The 20,105-nt window shown below is 41.4% G+C and overlaps 1 protein-coding gene across 3 annotated transcripts in view; it reads left to right on the top strand.

Moving 5' to 3' along the window:
* Window positions 1–20,105, top strand: part of src (v-src avian sarcoma (Schmidt-Ruppin A-2) viral oncogene homolog) — a 179,283-nt gene that overhangs the window by 73,521 nt on the left and 85,657 nt on the right. For all 3 annotated transcript variants that reach the window (XM_051932572.1, XM_028812089.2, XM_051932573.1), the window contains exon 2: window positions 12,184–12,291. The gene's annotated coding sequence lies outside the window, so the exon portion shown is untranslated. The remainder of the gene's footprint in view (window positions 1–12,183; window positions 12,292–20,105) is intronic.

Genomic DNA, 20,105 nt, shown 5'->3' on the forward strand with positions numbered 1-20,105 from the left:
CAGGATATGCTAAACCGAAGTAGTGAGTCTTCAGCCGGGATTTAAAAGCTGAGACTGAAGGGGCATCTCTTATAGTAGCAGGCAGACAATTCCATAGTTTAGTTGTAATCATAAGCAGACCGGCATCTTCAGATCTTAATGTGCGCTGAGATTTGTAAGTCATGATAAGTTCAGACAAGTAAGCCGGACCTCGGCCATTTAATGCTTTATATGTTAAAAGGAGGATGTTGAAATCTGCCCTAAACTTAACCGGGAGCCAGTGTAAGGATTTAAGAACTGGAGTTATGTGTTCATATTTTCTTGTTCTTGTAATAATTCTTGCAGCAGCGTTTTTGATTAACTGGAGGCTGTATAAAGAACAGTTTGAACATCCAGTGAACACCGCATTGTAGTAGTCAATCCTACTAGAAATAAATGCATGAATTAAATAACAGTAACATGTTAAAGTAACGTGCGTTACATAGCCTAATTACTTTTTTACAGTAGCAAGTAACCTAACGCAATACTTATTTAATTGAAGTAAAAATAAAATATGTTTTTATTATCTTAGCTGCACTTGGGTGTAAGGCAAGAATCACATGTACTGTTATGGTGGTCCTTCGCAGGGCTCAACTGTGCATCCAAGCAGAAAAGTGTGCGCCGCATGCAATCCAGTAACAGAAACCCATAAATAAAGTGTCACTTTAGTTTTCATTCGGCTATTTTCTATTAATATGTCGAAACAGTATGATCAGGTGATATAGCGGCCGGTGTCCATACCATCGGGGGCTCAGATCGGAATGTAAACAGAGGTCGAATGTGATTTACTTCACGGCCCATACAGAATTAAATGTGTTTATAAAACACAAGAAAATTATCACAGGCCCCATGCTTGTTTTGGAATTCATGGTAGCCGATGATGACGTTCAACTCTTTGCGTAGTTTAATAATGTTGGAGCATTTTGCCAAACTAGACTTCTGTAACTGGACTTACACGTGCAAACAGAAGTTTTTTAGAAGCCAGGTTTCTGCCTTAACCAGGTTACTCGTGCTGTCCCAGTTTGGCATGTGCATTTAAACTCACTGACTGATTCGTTTGGTAATAACTGAAATAAGTCAGAAACCCACCTGGGTTAGATCTACAGAAGATATTTTATAGCTTCATTAGCACATCAATGCATCAATGTTTCTTGGCCAAAGCCAATTTCTCAGTGTCTGTAGTAGGGCACTGGGTTTTCTACAACTGAAAGGCCTTCAAAATAAAGTGATTCAATGGCTCTGAACAGGTGTGGTATTGACACGTGTGCCCCAGAGTTTTCTGGATCTCCATCTTTCTCAGCAGCCCGTGACTGAAAACAGAGAACCACAGACACTGGGAATAAGCTACCAAGTAGCGTGGTAGACAGTAGGACTTTAGGGACTTTCAAAACTAGATTTGATGTTTTTTTTTTTTTTTGAAGAATTATGTGGATAGCACTGGCGAGATTTGTCAGGCAGAATGGCCTGTTCATGTCGAGATTGTTCTAATGTTCTAACAGCTTAATGGATAAGTTTGGTATTTTTCAAGTCAGTTATTTCTTCACAAAAAGCTATATAAGCAATTGTTTTCTAAAGTTAAGTGCTTTCTGTAAATTAAAATATATGTATATGTATATATGTATGTATGTGTTGCATGCACTGGCACTTTACATTGTAGGCTATGGGGCACTGAAAAAAAGCTTAAAAGCTTACCAAATATGTCCATCTTTCAAGCTAAGACAGTAGTTGAGTATTGAACTGTGTCTTTATTGCACATACACTGTAAAATGTTTTTGAACAAAATATCAATATTGGAGATTCATTTTAAAAGAAGCTGTGTGCGATAGCTCAGCATAACAACCTTTCATTCCCACTTTGCGTGGTTCCCTCCCAACACCCCAAATTACAGTAAACATTTTGTGCTTCATGGTTGGTTTTGATTTATTTGTGTATTAACGTGAGAATTTGCACAAGCAAACTTCTCTTCTCCATGAGAAAAATAGCAGCAGGAATATGTGATAAAATGATTACTTCCCGATCCCTTTTGTTGTCTCAAACATTTGTCAGAAATGTGGAAGGTGTGGATCAATGCTCGGTTCAACTGTCTTGGCCTTCGTGCCCCATTACCCCCCCATTATAAAGCACCGCAGTGAGCAAGGTATCTTTTTTTTAAATCTATTGAAAGCACTTCACCTTGGAACACAATTTTGTGCTGCAAATGCATATATACCATGTTTGTTAAGAAATAACATGGACTTGAGAAATACCAAGATTATCATTTATAAAGTTTTCAGTCATGCGCTGCAGAATGAAATAGAAATTCAGACAATACCAAATACTTGGTATTTGTGAATTTCCCCTTGGGATTAATAAAGTATCTATCTATCCATACTGGATTTATCCTTTGAGAAGAGGTTATGGTTGTGTGAATTACACAATTCAGCACTGTCATCATAACATTTATAGTATTTGTTTTCACTCTGATAAAACTTTGCTTTCAAAATACATGTCATGTCTTGTGGTCACATCTATTACCTGAACATGTAGTCGGTCATTTTAGGACAGAGTCGCACACAGGAGGTGACACAGACTGATCCAGGCTATTAATCTGAGCAGGCTTATATTTTGAGGTGGAATAAACTTTCATTACTGTCAGTGTTTCTCCCATCCTATATTGTGTGGTGGCATGTTTGAAATCTAGTAAAATGATCAAATAGCTGAATAGCAGACTTCAAGTGCAATTTCCAAATTTAAATAAAGAAAATGACAGATGTCTGCTATATAAATTAGCCTTCCTTCTGCAACGGCATTCAAAAGAAACATGTCATTTCTATTCATCGTAGTCATTCACTCCTTTGTTTCATATTTTCATACCCCGAGGCGATGAAAACAGAGCTCTGCAAAGCTGCTCTGTTGGCCTCTTGTCTGGCACAGATTTGGCTTTCACACAGATGCCCTCTTGTTTACTGATTTGTATTTCCTTATGTCTGTATGGTCTGATGGGACTGTGTTAAATACTGTGTAACACCTACTGTAAGTAGCAGCCTACTATAATATTTTATTTTTGCATGGACTTAATGTCTTATAGTGGCACTTGGTTTTCTGTGTCTCAAATTATCATTTTGATTCATGCAACTCACAGGATGCACTGAGCCAAAGAACAAACTCGACTTTTCAACCCAAGCTGCCACTACAGAACCACCACCTTAGCCTGTTGAGACAGTGGAAAATTCCCAAGCTTTAAAGGCAATCATTGTTATGACTTGTGCGGCAAATTACTTGAGCACTTCCATTATTGGCTATTGCATGCATGGTGTGCCTGTCTGCCCTGTGCTCTATATTCAGTTCCTCCATTGTATGGAAAGAGTGGTTTCAGAGACGGATATATTTCTTGAGCAGTGCTCCTTTCCTGTTGTGTTGTTATGGTGTCTAAAGTCACAATACAGGATTAAACAGAAATTGTCAACACACCAAAACAACACCTCCCTACTTGTTGTATAATCCAAACCAGTGTTTCTCAACCCGTCGGTGACAACCCAAGTGTGGGTCGCTGGACACCCAAGGTGAATGGTCAGCTTAAGGTAAAAAAAAAAAAATATATATATATATATATATATATATATATATATATATATATATATATATAAAATAGTCATAAATGAAAGATGGCAAAAATAAAAGAGCACCACAGATGTGATGTTTGCTTTGAGGATGTTGATGGAGAAGTATAGAGAAGGCTAGAAGGAGTTGCATTGCGTCTTTGTGGACCTGGAGAAAGCATATGACAGGGTGCCTCGAGAGGAGTTGTGGTATTGTATGAGGAAGTCGGGAGTGGCATTGAAGTACGCAAGAGTCGTACAGGATATGTACGAGGGAAGTGTGACCGTGGTGAGTTCTGTAGTAGGAGTGATGGATGCATTCCACATTGAGGTGGGTATACATCAGGGATCAACTCTGAGCCCTCTCTTATTTGCAATAATGATGGACAAGTTGACAAAAGAGAGTAGACCAGAGTCCTCGTGGACTATGATGTTTGCAGATGATATTAAGATCTGTAGCGAGAGTAGGGAGCTGGTCGAGAAGACCCTGGAGAGGTGGAGATATGCTGTACAGAAGAGAGGAATGATGGCCTGTAGGAACAAACAAGACAGAATACATGTGTGTGAATAAGAGGGAGGTCAGTGGAATGGTGAGGATGGAGGGAGTAGAGTTGGCGAAGGTGGATGAGTTTAAATACTTGGGATCAGCAGTGCAGTGTAATGGAGAGTATGGAAGAGAGGTGAAGAAGAGAGTACAGGCAGAGTGGAGTGGATTGGGTGGAGAAGAGTGTCAGGAGTGATTTGTGACAGACGGGTATCAGCAAGAGTGAAAGGGAAGGTCTACAGGATGGTAATGAGAGCAGCTATGTTATATGGGTTAGAGACGGTGGCACTGACCAGAAAACAAGAGATAGAGCTGGAGGTGGCAGAGTTAAAGACTAAGATTTACATGGAGTGTGATGAGGATGGACAGGATTAGAAATGAGGACATTAGAGGGTAAGCTCAAGTTGGACGGTTTGGAGACAGTCAGAGAGGAAAGATGATGTTGGTTTGGACATGTGCAGCGGAGAGATGCTGGGTATAATGAGAGAAGGGCACTAAGGATAGAGCTGCCAGGGAAGAGGAAAAGAGGAAGGCCTAGGAGGGGGTTTATGAATGTGGTGAGATAAGACATGCAGTTGATGGATGTAACAGAGCAAGATGCAGAGGACAGAAAGATATGGAAGAAGATGATCTGCTGTGGCAACCCTTGACAGGAACAGACAAAAGAAGAAGAAACTACCCTTCGATTTAATGTTTTAGGGGGCCACTGATCGCAGATTTCAGTTCTGCACCCGGTCAAATGGACATTTGACTCCTGTATACTGAGGGATTGAAATGACTGACATAAGGCCAGTTACGAACAGATAACAACCTGTTAGGCACACAGCTCCATACACTTCAGTAGAAAAGCCAACAAAATCAGACAAGTTCCTCAAATGTCCTGTAGCGGTGAGTTTGAATTATTGAGAAATCAATCAGTGACACCTGCAATGAACTGTCAATAGTAAACTGAAAGTTTTCATCCTTTTTGAATGATGTTGCCTCTGTGATTCATTTCAGATACGTTCTTTTCCATTGTAAAATATTGCAGGAGATGCACAGATCCATAGAAAAGCAATCCTTAATGTCAAAGTGAAAGCAGATCTCTGCAAAGTGGTCAATTACAAATATAAAAGAAGAAAATGACTGCATGCAATAAATAAGTGATCAAGTGAGCCTGTGTGCCCAGGTCAGCTTTGCACATCTCCACACTGCCATTTTGTTCTCATTTTCCGTCCTGGGTATGACGTTAATCTTCATCCAGCCCTGCCAGCAGGTCCTCCAACTTGCAGGGAGAACTTGAGGGTTGGTGGCGGGTTTGGCATTCCAGTCACTGTATAAACCTGCACGAATGCTTCTCATTCGGTTGGCTTCAATTTCCTTTTGAGCTTCTCGTCAAGCACCAGTTCACAGATTTCAGGACCAACAGAAACACCTTCCTTAATTTTGGCTTCACTTTTCTCCAGACCAGACTTATTTCTTAAATGCTGAAACGTTTGGGTGTTTCTGTTCATCACCTTCACAAAATTTTTGATCAAGCCCAGTTTGACATGAAGTGGTGGGAAGTACACCTTCTGACTGTTTTCTAATGACACGTGCTTCACATTGTACCTGCCAGGTATGATTTCATCTCGAGTTTGGGGCAGGGAACTACTTTAAAAAGTCCATGGTAAACAAATAAGCAAAAACACTTTTTTAACAACAATTTCAAAGTGATGGTGAATCTAACGAATGAAATGTCCTGAAATGCAATGTTAAGGAAACCGTAAAACCGACTGCCTAGTGCAGCGTCATGTCTGAGCTGTGTCGTTATGCTTTAGAGTCACATAAGACTCAGTAACAAATATTTTTTCCACTAATTAAAAATAAAAAAATTTTAATAATGACAAGGTAAACAACTCACAACTGTTAGTAATGTGTGGCAAATTTGTTTATCTCAATAGCATCCCTAGTGGAATTACCGGTATTTATCAAAAACTGCCCAGTCACCCTAGTTGTCCAAGACCTGGAACATCATAACTAAAAAAAAATGGGATGTGCAAGACGAAAATGGTTTTCAGATTTGGAGTCAGCAAGTGAAATTTGTTAAAATACAGGTGAAGGAATCCCAGTAGCGAAATGCTTGGTGACCAGTGTTACTTTTGTGCTTTAAATTTGTGATCTGTTTTCACTTTGACATTAAAGAATTGTCTTCTGTTGATCATTGTCAAAAAAAGCCAAATTAGATCCACTGGCATTCAAAGTTGTATAACAATAAAACATGAAATCGCCTAACGGGGTAAGGATATTTTATAGGTATTTATGTTTTCCCTGTTGAATGTCAACTTTCAAAACCGAAGATAGTCGGGGTTTGATTTCAGACAGGGAGGCCTGAGAAACAACAACACATCCATGGAAGGCAGCAGGTACGTGAGTGAACTGCTCCCATCTCGGGGAGGTGGTGCTGAAAAATATGTGCATCGTATTCAGGAAGCGTTGAAGTACATGGTCTCTTAAATTACGAAAAAGGACAGTTGGGGTTTGCACCAGTTTTCAAGCACAATGCAGACATCTTCACCTGCTGATTTCAGAAGTGCGTCACCTCCCTGCTCACAGACCATTACGTATACCGTTATCTTCCACTATGTCAATGTTTGGTTTTAACTGTCATAATATATAATTCCTTTACGGATATTTAATTACCTTCAAATTATTGAACTGTTTTACTACCTATTGAATCTTGAGACAGATGGTCTACAATAGCAGAAGACCACGTCCGGTTCCGTTCCTGTCAGCCAAGAACAGAAAGCTGAAGCTGCACTGGACACAGGCTCACCAAAACTGGACAAACGTAGCCTGGTCTGATGAGTCTCGTAGGTTGTGGGGTCAGAATCCATGCCCTCAAGACTCAAGCTACCTTGTGTCAGCAGTCCAAGTTGGTGGTGGTGGTGGTAGTGTAATGGTGTGGGGAGTGTTTTCTTGACATACTTTGGGCCTGTTTATACCAGTCAGTCATATTTTGAATGCCATGGCCTATCTGAGTCTTGTTGCTGACCATGTGCACAGTTCGTGTCTACAATTTCCCCGTCATCTAATCACTACTTCCAGCAATAATTCACCATGTTACAAAGCAACCAGTCATCTCAAACTGGTCTCGTGAACACGAAAATGAGTTAAGTTTTTTCTTCAGTGGCCTTCTCAGTCACTGGGACGGAATCTAATAGAACACCTCCGGGATTTGGTAGATTCAATTCGATTCGATTATGTATTTATGAAAGCAAATTTAAAACAGAGGTTGCGCCAAAGTGCTGTACAAAGAAACATTAAAATAAACACAATGCAAAAAATCATGCAGAAGTAGATTACTAAATCAACTAATTATAACATCCACCACAATCCCATTCTACATAAGGTGGAAGAAAACAAGTATGTCTTAAGCCGACTTTTTAAAACCTCGATAGAGGATGAAGACGTGATGTGAAAAGGCAAGTCATTCCAAAGCTTAGGAGGTAAAATGGGAGAGTCCTTCTCAAAAATGAATGAATCTAAAGTTTGCGCCAATTACCTGTGTGAAAAAAAACACATTGGCACTTGGGCAGCACAGTGGCGCAATGACAGAGCCGCTACCTCGCATTAAGAAAAGCCCAGGGTGCACGTCCCGGGTCCTCCCTGTGTGGATTTCCTCCCCCAGTCCAAATACACGTGCAGGTGAGGTGAACTGGTGACACTAAATTGGCCTTGGTGTGTGTTGGACATGTGTCTGTTCGCCCTGCAATGGACTGGCACCCTGTCCAGGGTTTGTTCTCTGCCTTGTGCCCAGTAATAGCTGAGATAGACTCAAGGCGCCCCTCGTCTAGATTAGGTGGGTTAGAAATGACATGGCGTTGATGTTTTAGCCTGCTAAAGGAACACTCCCCACAGCTAGGAAAGTATTTATAGTTTTCCTGTTGCAGCAAATTAATTGACTGGCAGCAACATCTACCATCCTGTGTGCGTCTGCCTTTCTTACCCTTCATATGATATAATTCCCAGCTCCAAGACATCAAGTTGCCATTTTCATAGACTAATCGTAAAAGCCACGGGCTGGGATTGTGCCTGTTTCTAAATTCCTGACACTGCCGGGACAGGCCTCACCACTCCCTCTTCATTCCAAACATCTTATTAGTCTTAGCAGGCGGACTCTTAAGCAGTTACTTTAACCATTGCCTACACCTTCTGCAATGTAAACACTGACTCTCCTGAACTGGATGTTGTAGATGCAATTTTTTCATCTTTATTGGACATCTGATACACACTATAGGGCCTATAGAAAGTGATCATACAGTATTTAAGATGTACAATAAGTTACAAGTTTAAAATGTGCTACTTGACAGTATTCTGCAGAGTGTATTATTACAGTCGTAAGTTGAAGCCCTGTATGATCTGCATAGCCGTGTAATCCTTGCTCACCAAATGCCTTTTTTCTATTATAATGAAAACGATCAAAAAATTCTTTACAAGTTTTATACAAGAATCCCAGGCTGTTTAAGCAGTTTTCTCGAGGTCCCTCAAGGGGCCAGTCGTGTGATCAAAGCCCACCTGCTCCAAGTTTTCTTATTAGTCAGTCCGGCTCACTGCCCACCTGTAAGTTGACAAATGAAATAGTTAAATGGTGAGAGAGAGAGAGAGAGCGTATGCACAGCATTCTGGGGAGGTGTCAACATCAAGGTAGGCGAGTTACAGCCTGCAGCCCTATAAGGCAATCATCGTGGGGTGGAGTGGTAGCTCTGAGGCTAAGGATCTGCGCTGGTTCGAAATTCTCGTTACTGCCAAAAGAGATCCTAAATTGCTGGGCCCTGGAGCAAGGCCGTTAACCTGCATTTCCTCCAGGGGTGTTGTACAATGGCTGACACAAAGTTGTGTGTGAAAACTAATAAGAAATTGTATAAGACAAAATTAGGAACAAGACTGATCAGCCTCCCTGGTAAAAAAAAAAAGGGATGTCCTTGAAGGTCAAATGCCCTTGGATGAAGTGAACTGTGCTGAGTTGGCTAAAACTAGAAATGAGTTAACCACCAAATTTGAATGGCCAGTGGAGTACTGAATGAGCCTGCAATCATAGCCTTTGGATTTCTTGTTTGGCCAAACATGGATGTTTGTTAGCACGCGACCAAAGGCCGTTTTGAAAAGGGATCATCAGATGCTTGAAAGAAGCCTACAAATAATGGAGTGTCAGAATAGACTCATCTAATCAGCCAATCGTGTGGCAGCACTGCAATGCATCAAATCATGCAGACATGGGTCAGGAGCATCAATGCACACATCAAACACCAGAATGGAGATAAAACAGGATCTCTGTGATTTAAACCAGGGCGTGATTGTTGGTGCCAGATGGGCTGGTTTTTAGTATTTCTGTAACCGCTGATCTTTTGGGACTTTTCCCCACACCTGTCTCTAGAGTTTACTTAGAGTGGCGCATCCAGTGAGCGACCAGTTCAACTGTGGCGAGCAAAAATGGATCAACCAAGCTGAGACGATTCGTACTTACGGCCCAAGGCCATAGGAAAACAATAAGGTAGTAACGTTCTTGGAATTTTCAAATCCAGCTGCAGTAGTTTCGTCTTTTGTTATTGTATCATTTCACAGGGTCTCATAGGTTTTCTGACTCTTGGAAGGCCCCTTAAGGTTAATTTTGATTGGTGGCTAATGCACTTGGCCCACACTGCCTTCCCTTACACCAATTTTCAACCGTTTATGGTTCCTCGACCCAGTTTTACCTTTTTACGTTCATTGACAACCCACTAGCAGCAATTCCAAACCACCCCCTTGGTGAAACGAGCTCAATGACCAGTCCGAAGTGGAGCCGTAAGTCGGCACGTGACTATGTTCCTCATCATACAATGAACCATTCTATGCAGGCGTGTCGTCGTCATTCTACTCGGTCACAAGTCGGTTGTGGTTGCATAAAATTAACATTTAACATTAATGTTAAATTAATTATTTACACTAATTAATTAATAAATAAATACACTAACGTTAACATTATTCAAAGTTATTGTCTTTTTTTTTTTTTTTACCTGCATTTTTATTACTCTTTAATATTGTTTTTTGTATCAGTATGCTGCTGCTGGAGTATGTGAATTTCCCCTTGGGATTAATAAAGTTTATCTCTCTCTCTCTCTCTCTCTCTCTCTCTGTTTCTGATCCATTTTAATTTTTGTCGGACATTTGGAATAATATAAAGGCAACATAAATTTGGAAGAATAATTGTAGGAGGGGACGACTTCTCTCCACCTGAGTGTTGATCGTTGTTTATACCCGCACAGTTATGTTTTGATAAATTAAAACACGGTGACTACTGTTACCTCATTCTGATTTCAATAATCTGCTGGATAAGGGGCAGCGTTACGGCATAAATGGGTAATGGTCATCCGAGTCGTGGACCTAATGTTAATTGGATTTGATGCTGCTTGCTCTGGTTTCATGCACTCTCCATAATGAACTGTGTGGTTGAATTTAATATATCTGTGTAAATGTTGGCTCTATTGCTATAACAGTATGCACAGTACACTTTTGAAAACAAAGTATTTTCAATTTATGGACGATTCTCTCCATTTTGGTACTTAAACATTCTAAAAAGTGTCAGGTGCTCTCGGTTCAACATTAGCGATACTTCTCAATTTGTCTCTGGAAGTTGCTGCAAACATGACAGAAATCTATTCACGCTTTTTTAAGACATTGTTTGAGATCAGACTCCGAATTAGCACGTAGTTAGCCCTATGATGTGAGTGCCTCTGATTCGCCAGAGCATTTACCGCTTTAGTCAGTGTGTCTGGGCTTGATTACAACATTCGTTTGCTGTTTAGCGCAGTTTGTACCTGGGAAGGCTTGATCTCCGAGAGGACGGGAGTACTGAATGAAGCGCAGTAATCGCCACTTTCCCTGACTAGTATATTGAGGCAATTGTAATTACAATTAATTGTGCGACTCTGATAGTTGCTGTTTCATTTTCATACCATTACATTCACACTTCATAGTCGGATGAGGCCCTTTGGGAACAAGGCAGGGACCTGCCAAGGAGAGTGTGTGCAGTGTGTGACCACCAGGGGTCGTTGTCTGTGTAAACAAAATGGTTTAATCTTGTGGATACCTTTACACGAAAGAGCTCAAGTAAACGCAAAACACTCTTCAGTATGTTTCTTCTTTCCTCTGCTCCTCCAAGCAAGCTTCGTCTGCTTCCTTCTGACTCTGGCTTGCCTGGATGAAGTTGAGCGGCTTCTTTTATTCTGGACCCGGGAGTACTTCCAGTGCCAGGGCATAGCTCAATGGAAGCACTTCCGGGTTAATCGTAAGTCTCAAAAAGTAGGGATTGGGAATCCCTTCAGATCCACCTGAAGGCCTCCATTTAACCCCACAGGCCTGGCCCACGGGACTACAGATCCCAGCATGCCTTGCGGGCATCTATGTGGGAGTCCAGGGAGGTTGCCACCTAGAGTATTTGGAAAGAAAATGTCCCAAATAAATTGTCTTCCCAGTCCGTCAGTCAGTCATAGTGGCTTCCTGACCTTGTAAGGATTCCTGTTCAGCCGCGGTTGGGATGCCATCACCTGCACGTCATCCATTATAAGCGTTTCGCGGAGGCTCGTTTCATTTTCATGGAGGGTCACTTACTGAGTGGTGTCTTCGTTGGCTACTTCTCTTGTTGTTCTGTTCTGTTCTGTTGTCGGCTCCACCACCCAATCAGATCAGTTCATCTTCACTTATGTGGGCTCTCATAAATTTGTTTTGCTGTAAATTTTTATACATTTTCTGGTCTCCGTTTCCTGTTGCTGTGAATTCAGTTCAGTTTGTTGTTTTGTCATTTATGACATATATTGAGCAAATTCTATTATTGGGGTTACTTTGAATTATATCTTTTGTATATTTACAACATGCCTTGTGTTGTGTTCTACCCAGAATGCTTTATGAAATAAAAATCAGTGGAATTGACATCCTGACGTTACCTGTTTTGTGTTGGTCTTTCCATTATGTATTTATCTCAGTGGAATGTTCTTAACTGTAAGAACAATTCAATCTAAATATGTGAAATATTTTTTTATTTTTTAGCTGGAAATTGACCAACACAGATGCCCTGGTGCACAAGGAGAGTGGAGCTCGGAGTCGTCGCTTACTGAGACTGAACATTTCCTTAGAGTGTCTGTTTCTTTTTCTAAGGTTAGTATTTTATTCTGTTTTTACAATTGTTACTTCTCAGTAAGAAGAGTGATTTTTTTGTCTTTATTTTTTTTTTCCTTCATTCGCCATGAATGGTGTAAAACGTATTCTGTGTCACCATGTAGTTGGATGAGTGTAAACGATGACGTCTACTGGATTACGTTGGGTTTGGAAAGTGTAAAGGCTCGAAACTCTGAATTGCAGCTTCCAATTTATGATTATCCATGTTTTGCTTGTTTTCAAGGCTCTCAGCCCTTCCTAAGCGCTGCATTGACTTTATCCACTGATTTATCACCTTCAGTATGTATGTGTAAAAAGAAAAGGCCACGTAACCTCAGAACAGACATTTGCGGAACTCACAATGCCTTTTACTTACCTATAACTAATTATTCAATTACCTATTCTAATATTCAGAAAAGATTGTAACCGTTTATGTACTGAAGCTACAAAGTAACTATTCCTTATGTTAAATGATAATTCAGTTAAAAATTAGGCTTATGAATAAAGGCCCCCCGAACTAAACCCCTGGATAGCTTTGACTGCTGAGAGTTCTAATCAAGTCATATTATGATTCAAGGAATACTCCTCCCAAAAATGAGGTGTTTTAATTTGTTACTTACTTACTCCATGTAGTTCAATCTCTGGTTTTCATGCCAAACGGAGATCACAAAGTTTCTGATATAATAGGAATCTATAGAGGATAACACTGGACAACAACAAACAATATTAAAAACTCCCACGGAAAAAACAAATAATGCACATGTCAAGTCATCTCGTCATTTATAATTACATTTACTTACTTTAGCTGACACCTTCATCCAAGGTGACTTGCAACATTCATGATACATTTGGTTCCATTTCTTTTGGTTTTCCAATTGGATCTCAGGCAGGTCATGTGACTTGCTCAGGGTCACACAGTGGATTTGAACCCACAGCTGCAGGGTTTGAAGTCCAAAACCTTAACCACTATACCACACTGCCCAGTTTATCACAAAAATGGCGACTTGGTCAGAGATTTAATTCTAGCCTGCGACATGAATGACAGATTTCAGTTTTTGATTTTTAATAAATTTGCAAACCTTTCTGAAAACATTTTTTCATTGTGGGTTATTGAGGGTGGATTGATGGACAAAAATGGCAAGTTCATCCATTAAAAATATAATCTACAACACAGTAAAGTGTACAGAGAGTGAAGGGCTCTGAATTCTTTCTGAATCCACCGCACATGTAGGTCTGTTTCGATGGACGTGTCACTGAGTACCCGTTGTCTGTTCTTGGGGAGAAAAGCGGAGTGTTATGGTGAACTAAAAGAAAGATTTTTGTCTTGTTCGGGTGCGTTTTTGAAAAAGACATGGGAACTTCCCTATCTTTTCAAAACTGATATGCAGAAGATCTATGGTTTTTAACTGAATTCTTCCTCGGCAAGTTTCCTAACACAAATATTTTGTAAGCAATTTCTGATTAGCAGCTCGAAGTTGGTCTGGTCTAGATCTAAAAAAGTAGTATTTTTTTTTCTTTTCTACTAAAGGTGCTTTCCCACCACATGCACTTTGTTTCCATGGAGCAATGCGTTCCTATATGATGTAGGCCCAGAGCCCCTTGTGGTGTCTGGTTACTTTCTTGTATTGCATTCCCACCACAGAACAACAACTGTAACCTTTATGCCAAATATGTGAGGTGCAAAATATAGTGGTGTGTGGCACAATCAGAGGTTTACGGGGGACCAAAACCCCCATCCCATATTGCTATAATCACGGCTTCACAGGGGAGATTGTTACTTTAATGTGGTGCATGGCGTGACGCACCAGGGAGGCGACTGTGAAGAGTGATGTGGTGCAAAATGCAGTACAATCGAGAGTTCATGTGGGACCTCAGCAGCTTGCTTCAAAGTGATTGTGACACCGTGGGAGAGATTGGCGTGGTACATCACAAAGGTGGCTGTGAGGTGTGGTGGGATCAGGAGTTCACAAATGACCCCTCACATTTTATTGCTTCAAATCGATCGTGACTTCACTGGGCAGATTCCATCTTCACTGATACGTCATATGAAAACGTTTGGGAACCCCTCTCTGCCTGCATAATAATTTATTCTCCTTTCAACAAAAAAGATAACCGTGGTATGTCTTTCATTTCCTAGGAATATCTGACTACTGGGGTGTTTTCCGAACAAAGATGTTCTAGTGAAGCAGTATTTAGTTGTATGAAATTAAATCAAATGTGAAAAACTGCCTGTGCACAAATGTGGGTCCCCTTGTAATTTTGCTGATTTGAATGCCTGTCACTGCTCAATGCTGATTACTTGTAACACCAAATTGGATGGATGAGCTCGTTAAGCCTTGAACTTCATAGACAGGTGTGTCCAGTCATGAGATATAAAGGTATTTAAGGTGGTCAATCGCAAGTTGCGCTTCCCTTTGATTCTCCTCTGAAGAGTGACAGCATGGGATCCTCAAAGCAACTCTCAAAAGATCTGAAAACAAAGATTGTTCAGTCTCATGGTTTAGGGGAAGGCTACAAAAAGCTATCTCAGAGGTTTAAACTGTCAGTTTCAACTGTAAGGAATGGAATCAGGAAATGGAAGGCCACAGGCACAGTTGCTGTTAAACCCAGCAGGTCTGGCAGGCCAAGAAAAATACAGGAGCGGCATATGCACAGGATTGTGAGAATGGTTACAGACAATCCACAGATCACCTCCAAAGACCTGCAAGAATATCTTGCTGCAGATGGTGTATCTGTACATCGTTCTATAATTCAGAACAATTTGGACAAAGGACATCTGTATGGCAGGGTGATGAGAAAGAAGCCCTTTCTGCACTCACGCCACAAACAGAGTCACTTGTTCTATGCAAATGCTCATTTAGACAAGCCAGACTCATTTTGGAACAAAGTGCTTTGGACTGATGAGACAAAAATGGAGTTATTTGGTCATAACAAAAAGCGCTTTGCATGGCGGAAGAACAACACTGCATTCCAAGAAAAAAACCTGCTACCTATGGTCACATTTGGTGGAGGTTCCATCATGCTGTGGTGCTGTGTGGCTAGTTCAGGGACTGGGGCCCTTGTTAAAGTCAAGGGTCCGATGAATTCAACCCAGTATCAACACATTCTTCAGGATAATGTTTAAGCATCAGTCACACAAAGTTGAAGTTATGCAGTGGTTGGATATTCCAACAAGACAATGACCCAAAACACAGTTCAAAATCTACAAAGGCATTCATGCAGAGGGAGAAGTACAATGTTCTGGAATGGCCGTCACAGTCCCCTGACTTGAATATCATCGAAAATCTATGGGATGATTTGAAGCAGGCTGTCCATGCTCGGCAGCCATTAAATTGAACTGAACTGGAGAGATTTTGTATGAAGAATGGTCAGAAATACCTCCATCCAGAATCCAGATACTCATCAAAGGCTATAGGAGGCGTCTAGAGGCTGTTAGATGTACAAAAGGAGGCTCAACTAAGTATTGATGTCATATCTCTGTTGGGGTGCCCAAATTTATGCACCTGTCTAATTTTGTTATGATGCATATTGCATATTTTCTGTTAATCCAATAAACTTAATGTCAATGCTGAAATACTACTGTTTCCTTAAGGCATGTCAGATATTAAAAGGAAGTTGCTACTTTGAAAGCTCAGCCAATGATAAACAAAAATCCAAAGAATTAAGAGGGGCTCCCAAGCTTTTTCATATGATTGTATCTTAAAGTCCAAACTACTTGGAGATTTCAAAGATGGCACCAGAGCTCGTGACTAACCAGTCAGCACAATTAATCCCACCCATGATAATTTCTTGTTGTTTGAAAAGTACATACCCTGGAGAAGGAGCTAAAAAAATACCAGAAGCTAAAAATGGTGGTGGAAATACTACATGAGTGACTGAGTTTCTAAAAAGCCCCTGGTTCCTGTGGTGGGAAAGCACCTTATGCGCTCAAGTGGATGAATCCGGTGCAGAAAATGCATTGATTTGTGCATTGTGCACATCATTTGAGTATACAGTATATCATGTGGAATATGATCGATACAGATGGTGTCTAAAGCCAGCCTCACATTACACAACATTAGAGCAGACTACACAAGAACAGGCCATTCAGCCCAGCAAAGCTCACCAGTCCTATCTACTTACTTCTTTTAAATAACATCAAGCTATAGGACTTCTTGTTGGCAGGGATGTCAAACTTGATGACTATAGTTGCTGAATATGTCAAACAACACGACTAGGAGACCCAGGAGATGACGCATCACATGACTCCATGATAACTTTCCAGCACATTTTCACATTGCCGAAGTATTTTTACGACCCCCAATAACCTCCTGCCTGACTTTATCAGTGTTGTGCAAATGCTTTCCAGGTGTGCCTAGTTCAGCCGCAATCTCATCCGTTTTATCTTTTTTCCATTTTGTCATAGTATGTAAAACTCGTGACATCAGACAGGCAAAACTCTTTTCTGGTTTTGATGTCTAAGACACCCATGTTCTTTATTCCTTATCACTGAGCGCTCTTTTGTTGTCTGCTTTTGCATTCATAGAACCTGCACTTACAGCTTAAGTCAAAACCAAACCTGTCTGTTTGAATTTGGCAGGGGGAGAAGTCACAGACTGGCAATGTCAAACTACATGATTGACGGTCACACGAGTACGGCTCTACTGTCACCGACTTGCTAAGATTACATAAATGACTAGCTGTCCCCCGTGGCTCTGCCTGCGTAGTAGTGAAACAGGACAAACTTTAAAAATAATTTTAAAAAAAAATATATATATATATAAAATATTTTGTATTAAGAAGATTTTATATTGATAGCTTTTGTATCCGAGGGCCTCTTGATATACAATATTTTTGGTTTTGCTTTCAGGGGTGAGAATGTAGCTGTGATCTCTTTGCTAAACATGTAAAAAGTTGGCAAGGTATGCTCCAACGTCAAACGTTGCCACTGTATCTGATCATCTTCAGCTCTGACGGGAGAGCATCCCCCATGTGGAAAGAAGAACACGTGGTCGTGATATCTCTGCCAATGAGCAGGTACCATCTAAAACATACGTAGCTCTGAACTCTCTCTCAGAAATGTCGAACGTTACTCTTTAACAATCTCTAGATGATAAGGTCTGCTGAACAAACCGCTATCACTAGCTAAGCGGAGGCAAGGTACACTCCAACATATGGCGAGAGGTAGAGCGACTCGAATGGAGGCTGGCACGTGAGTGAGGAGGGCCCCGCTTAGCTCCCAACTCCTGAGGCACCGTGCCAAATTACCCAAATGAAAATCACAGTCCATGTCACTTTTACCAACTGAGTGTCGATTTTCCATTGTGCCTGCCTCTTTTTCTGACAGTCTGGTGCATCCCAGTCTGCCACCTCTGCCAGACGGCGCAGCTCTTTGGGCACCTTGCCCTCTTAGGAATGTCACTACATCAGAACCTCCATCCCTCAACCAGCTCCTGAGTCATCTCTTCCTCTCGCCTACTCTGCTTTTCACTTATTCAGCTGACAAGAGTACATCCACCTCACTGAGCTATTGCCCAGCCTGCTCTCTACAGGTCAGTCTACATGATGGATGCTGCCCAACTCGCCCTTCTTAAGCCGATGTCACATTACGTGACTTTTTGGCATGGGGCATGTCTCTGATTTAGTCGCTGCACCATGTCAAATTACACGGTAGTGCTAATCTACCAGCACAATCTTACTCGCCCCTTGTCTGACACCCATGCTGCCTGACAGAGCTGGCTCTGTATGAAGGGTTAACAGCTGCATCACGTTTAACAGCAATCTCTGCCCTTTTTTTTTTTTTCCCCCTTTCTGTTTTAGTATATAAAACATGAGACATCAGACAGACGAGGCTCTCTTCTATTTGTGAGGTACAGAACATGCACATTCGTTATTCCAAACCGCTATGTTCTGTGCATTGTAGTTTCAGTCTGAACGCTAGTTGGTTGTCAACTCTTGCAAGCGAAGAGCCCATCCCTCTGACCAAAGAGAAAATGAACCCTGTTTGGTTTTCATCCTGGTTGGTCTTAGTCATTGGGTACGTCACATTAGACTGGCAAAGATTATGGAAATGAAAGGCATGACTGAAAATGCTGTAAAAGTTGCCTACTGTGACATACTGTAGCCTTAAGTCTTACTGAGCTATGAAGGATTCTGTGTTATTTAAACCTCTTTGGAGGAAAATGTGGAGAACCTGATGAGTGGGCACATCCAGAATGCCCTTCATGTTTGCCATCTAGTTTGATGCTGTTAATACATGTCCTTTTGGTTTTTCAAGAAAGCGAGATTTCTTCTCTTCTGTCCTGTTGCAGGTTACAAGCACTCTTGGAGTGTTTCCACCTTCTGTTCAAAGTTGCTGGCACTTCTACACGTGACATTTGCCTTTAGAGTTAACGCGTCCTGTAAATCTAAGAGCACATGATTTATTAACAGCCTACAGGTTTAAGGATCTGAAGGAATGAGGGAGAGAAACAAATGGCAGAGGTCATAGGTCAGTGTTTAGCTTTAGCCATTTACTCTTTAAAGTCTGCCGAGTGAAACCTCATTAATCAAGGGAATGCGGGCCCCTGGAAAAGTGTTGAAGGTGACGTGGTCACTTTTGTCCCCTTTTCCCTTTTAATGTGTAAATGTCATTTTGCGAATACAAGCGGCTAAAATGAGTTTCCTCCGCAGAGTGTCTGGGCTCTCCCTAAAAGATAGGGTGAGAAGCTCAGTCATCCGGGAGGGGCTCAGAGTAGAGCTGCCGCTCCTCCGCATCAAGCGGAGTGAGATGAGGTGGCTCGGGCATCTGATCAGGATGCCTCCTGGACGCCTCCCTGGTGAGGTGTTCCTGGCACGTCCAACTGGGAGAAGACTCCGGGGAAGACCCAGGACATGCTGGAGGGACTATGTCTCCCAGCTGGGCTGGGCACGCCTCGGGATTCTCCCGGAATAGCTAGAAGAAGTGGCCGGGGAGAGGGAAGTCTGGGCATCTCTGCTCAAGCTGCTGCCCCCACGACCCGACCTCGGATAAGCAGAAGAGGATGGATGGATGGATGAATGTCCATTCAGCCCATCATTTCTTGAACCCTTTAACCTGGTTTAGAGACACCGCAATTCTGAGCCTGCCCTGGATGCACTTGTCAGTATTTTGTGCATACATACACACACACACACACGCCATCTCTCACACTTACAAGCCCAATTTAGATTTGTTAATTAATTTAACCTTCTACGTCAGTGGGATGTGTGAAGAAAACTGGAGAACACCAAGAAAATCCCTCAAACACACGGGAGGAACTTGCGAATTTGAACCTAGTCTCCTGGAGTTGTGAGGTGGGAGAGCCAACCAGCATGCCGCTGTCTCCCCTGTGTCACCCCACATGTGCTCATGTGATATGTTGCTTAAAAGAAAAGGTGTGTTTTGTTATTTTGGCGTTTTATTAAGCAAAACTTTATTTTAACTCTAAAACAGATTAAGTATTCAGACGTCTTACCCGCATTTGCAGCAGGCAGTTTAAGTGAAAAGATGAGATGAATTTTTATTTTGCACATGCGGTAAGAGAGTTAGTTTGATCATTACAAAATGCATTTTTACACACTAGTTAGCTCTGTTCTGACAGCTTCTCCATCTTGATTATTATGCACTTAATTAATTCAGTGCCTGTCATTGTTTGTAAAGTCCTAGAATCCACGCTAAACAGGATGCCAGTCCACTGCAGGGCAGACAAGTTGAATCGTAAACACTGACAGAGTTCGGTTCCGTTTACCACACCAAACAGTGACATGTAAAGCATTATTGCTTGTCCTATTGGTTTTCCTATTTATTACTGCAGTTGTGACCCTCTGGGCTGACT

Source organism: Erpetoichthys calabaricus, chromosome 10 (assembly GCF_900747795.2).
Source record: "Erpetoichthys calabaricus chromosome 10, fErpCal1.3, whole genome shotgun sequence".
Classification (NCBI taxonomy): Eukaryota; Metazoa; Chordata; class Cladistia; order Polypteriformes; family Polypteridae; genus Erpetoichthys; species Erpetoichthys calabaricus.